The sequence below is a fragment of the Notothenia rossii genome (genome assembly GCF_949606895.1).
Source record: "Notothenia rossii genome assembly, chromosome: 6".
Classification (NCBI taxonomy): Eukaryota; Metazoa; Chordata; class Actinopteri; order Perciformes; family Nototheniidae; genus Notothenia; species Notothenia rossii.
The window spans coordinates 41617843-41622811 of NC_136909.1; positions in this window are offsets into that span (position 1 = coordinate 41617843).

A 4969-nucleotide genomic window follows, 5' to 3' on the forward strand; every position below is an offset into this window, starting at 1 on the left:
TGTTTTTCCGGTTAAAAAAAACAACACTACGGAAGCCCGAAGAGCTTAAAGGCAAAGCTGCCCAAAAGACTCATAGGAGGAGATGGATTGTCATGTACTGCTATCTCTCGCGATGTTTTATCTATGTATAGTACCGGTATTTAATAATGTAAATACAATATATATAGTGTACGTTCCGAAGTCCAATGGAAAATCACCATTTGACATTTGACTGATTAGTTCAGTATAGAGCCATTTATTTTGTAAATGTATGTATTGTAGAATATTTTGGCATGAGGTAGAATATATTTTTTAAATAAAACGGGACAAAAAAAGTCGCAAAAGTACATTTGGTACAGGAGCAAATGTAAGTGTTTTTTTGTGCACTTAATAATATTTTTAGGGAAATGTCAAATCCATAAAAAAATATGGTCTGACTCTTAACCAAATTGTGCAGATTTTTACCAATAACTAAAATAATAAAGTAGCACTATTAACAATATTGAGAATGAAAAACCATTCAAAACTAATTGTTCATTTAACAAATATTTAATCCGAAATATGGAACTGTATTATTTGTAATTGTATTTATTTAATGTCATGTTGTATTACTTTAAATATCTAACCCTGTTGTCAACTTTTTTGTATACAAAATATATTGTTAGAGCCAGTATTTTGATTTGATTAGAAAGGCCACCTAATTGTGACGTCTGTAGTCTAGTCTAGTACTATAAAGGACTACAATTCCCACGGCGCCTTGTGCTAACGCCACAGTGATGGGCAACCTGTTGAGAGACGCCGTCGAGGAACAGTTTTTAACCCTAACGTAACGTAATGTACAATTTAAGTTTTGAAGTTATAAGCATTATCACGAAAGAAAGAATACCTAAGTTGTTTGTTTATTTGAGTTTTGCCTATTTCTTTTGAATATTGTAAAGGCCTATTTTTCTTTGTTGCATGTGCAAAAGTTTGTTATTTTATTTTGAGCAAAAACATCTGTTAGAAATTAAAATCAATGTTTTAATGGGGAAATGTAGTTTAAACATGCCGTCAGTTTTAATGCTCTTTTATACTGAAAAACCAGAAATTCTTGTGTACAAGCAGTTAAGCTTTTAAGCTTTTATTCTGAAAATCCTTCATCTCCGGTTAGCATTTAGCATGTGGCTAATATACGATTTCCTGAAGAGGTGAATTTAGTAGCGAAATGATATGGAGTGGTGCAAACCGAAGCCTACTGATTTAACACTACAACTATAGATGTCGAGATACTACCATGCTGAATATTAAATGAAGGTACAGTTTATTTGAATACATTGTTTACAGACGAGAGTAGCATGTGACAACATCCGGAATGACCGGAAACCAAACGAGCCGAGAAGTATTGTTTAGAGTATTGATTACAGCGTTTAGAATGTGTTAAATTAAAAGTGATGAAAGAGAATATGAGGAGAAACGGCGTGTTAAGCATATATTGAATGTGAAAAGAACCTATCCTCTGTTTAAATGCAATAACGGACATTGGAGACGAGGCGAGCCGGCTGGCGGGGAGGAGCCAGCACGCCATATATAAACAGCCACGGAGGAGAGGCCCAGGCTCTTCTCTTCCCTATCGAGGAGCGGATCACAGCTGTTTGTCTGACTGAACAATATTCTGTCTGTAACACTACCGCGCCTTTTTTTAATTAAAGTACCCAATTGAACTTTCACAGAGACTCCATTTAGTCTCCTATTTTAAAGCTTCTCTCCTGGTCGGGAGAATAACGAACACAGTTAACAATCTGGTGACTTCCCTGACGTGATCTCGCTGACCGAGGAGAGAAAACCAACCGGCTGTTTTCTGGAGACGCTTGCAGCCATTCGACACACAAGAGCTCAAATCAATCGGTAAGAAGATGCCTGTTATGACAAAGATTCTTCACTAGTTAAACTAGGCAAAGTTAGATTTGTGTGTTTGATGGCAGCCGGCTGATCCTGAAAATAGCTGTGCATTTTAATGTTAAAACAACCCAAATTCATAAAATAATCACTCTAAAACCACGAGGCGTTGTTTTGTCACAAGCAGGGTGAGTTCACACTTTCTTTTGTTCCATTAACCCTGCATGCTATTAACCACGTGTGGGTGTTGAATTTTAAATATATAGTGTGTGGACATTGTACTTCGGATAGGTGCCTTGCTGCTTTCACATGGGTGTCTCTTGTTACGTTAATAGTTATTTAGCCTATGACGTAAGGGTATATAGCCCATTTAACGACTTTTTGTTAAGATCTGGAGACATAGCGAATCGGTTAAGGGCCGAGAAAGTGAAAAGTAGCGGGGCATAGTGAATCAGTTAAGGGCTAAGACCGAAGTCAGTGAAGAAAGTCCTTTTCAAGAAAGGCTTGGTTAAGGTCTAGGCCTTTATCAGTGGTTAAAACTGTTCTGTTTAAAAAAAAGATATTGCGGGTGGGTTACGGTAATCGGAGTTACAGCAGCAGTGCAGTAATAAGACGACGGTCTATTATCAGTGGCTGATAGGTCTCCATATTAGTCCCAGTTTGGCGTGTCCAAATAGCAACAGTTAACCATAGTCGACTATAAAGTCAAATATTACGTGAACAGGTTTATAGCTAGTGCGTAAGGGTTCCTAACTTTAAGTGATGATATCAATAAGATAAAGCCCATAGTCGACTATAAAGTCAAATATTACGTGAACAGGTTTATAGCTAGTGCGTAAGGGTTCCTAACTTTAAGTGATGATATCAATAAGATAAAGCCCATTTTTTTCATAGTAAACTAGATAGAAATGTGGTTATTTTAAACTAAGTGTTGTTTTGGCTTGTATTTCAGGGTTTATGATACCACACCAGTGGTTTACTTTGTTACTGTTCGTTTAAAGATCACCTAGCCATTGTTTAAACTCCCACCTGGGAGCCGCATGGACAAATCTCTTTGTCTACAGGTCAGAGTGCGAAATAATCGGGTGCCATCTTGTTTACACCCCACATGTGGAAAAACAAAGACAGGGCAATCGCCATTTCGTGAAATGCTAATTCAAAGCACTCCTTTCTTTGTTCTTATGCAGCTGGTTTCACTCCAATGAGGCATTTTCCTGACCTCCATCTTGTGAAGAACGAATAATACTTCTTGTCACAGTTGGAACTAGAAGGCTGAATCAATTTTTGGATATTAGAGAGAAGGATTGTTGTATTTCCAAAGATTTGAAGTATTGCTGCTGGCAAATGTGTTTTGGCCGTTTTTGAAGTATTGCTGCTGGCAAATGTGTTTTGGCGGTTTTTGAAATATTCTTCTTTGCAAATGTGTTTTGGCGGTTATGTGTGTTATGTGTGTTTAACCATAGTGTAAATTCCTATTTTAAAGATATTTTTGAGGAAACTAAGTTTCTCCTTGTTAAAAACGAGTCAGTTTTGAAACAGCTATTCCCTAGTGGAACAAGCTGGAATTTAAAATAGCGCACTCTGGTGGTAGTACAGAATGATTACCCAAATAGCGGAAACACCATAACATTGTGAATATTCTTCTTTGCAAATGTGTTTTGGCGGTTATGTGTTGTGTTGTTTAACCATAGTGTAAATTCCTATTTTAAAGATATTTTTGAGGAAACTAAGTTTCTCCTTGTTAAAAACGAGTCAGTTTTGAAACAGCTATTCCCTAGTGGATTAAGCTGGAATTTAAAATAGCGCACTCTGGTGGTAGTACAGAATTATTACCCAAATAGCAGAAACACCATAACATTGTGAATTTGAACCAAATTCATATTTCAAAGTCAAAACTATACTGTACACTGTACAATTTTTATTTTTAACAATTTAAAATTTGCACAAATTTTTATTTTTTAAACAATTTAGAATTTGCAAAATTTTTATATTTTAATTTACTTTAATAATATAAAAAAATTAAAAAAAAAACCAAAAAAAAAAACCAACCTGATTTAAAGTTAAGATCGGATGACATAGGATATTAAAATCAGGAACAAAGGTGCTAGTCGGAGGATTAGTGCTTCAATCCTTGATAAACTTCATAATTTCATTCGAATAAGAAGAGAACATGTCACTTAAAGACACTAAGTTGAGACCAGACGCAGAACCATGCACAACTGCAGTTATTAAGGAAAGGGTAAAAATCAGATCAGATGCTACAACAGTTCCAATCTTAGATGGAAGACATGGACCCAATATAAGAAACTGTTGGAACAGTGGCAAACGAGAGGACTGCTTCCAGCAGATAATCAGCCTGAACCAACGAAAGCCCATAGAAAAGCAGTAATTGACCATGAAAATGGAGAATACCTGCGAGAACAACAAGCATGGATCAAAGCCGGACAACCCTCTTGGTATGGACCTGAAAACATTGCTATGAACAGAGCTGAAAAAAGAAAAGCTATGGTTGCAAGTCTGGTATTCCATCTGGAAGATGCCAGCCAAGGATTGACAAACAGCTTACATGTGGTAGAACTCAGCAGAAGAGAGGAAGAATCCAACAGAAGAATAGAAGAACTTGGTAGAATAATGGAAAAGGAACTCAACAGAAGAATGGAAGAGCAGCTCAACAGAGGAATGGAAGAGAGACGAAAGGCAGTTGAAGCCCATAATGACATTATTGCCGAAAGACAAAGGGAGGTGTCCGATAGGGTCGCTTGTCTCAAACCAGTGAAGAAGTCAACAAGAACCCAGCTGAACTAGAGAGTGACTGTTAACGGGAGAACAGTGACGGAGCGACGGAGACTGGCCCAACATTTTCCAGCCAGTACATAAATGGACCCCGTCAGAAGACCGGGGCTGTGTTTAAAGGGGAACTTCACTTATTCTTAGCCAGAAGTGTAGTTTTTAATCAAACAATTATGTGATTTATGGAGTCAGATTACATTTTTCTCAAACACAATTTTATAATCGGTCTGAAGTATCGGTTTTAAGGCATGAGCTGCAGATTAAATAACATGACACTGATTGAGAGCTTGGATGAAGAAGTTGTAGGGTTTTTACAACAGTTTCA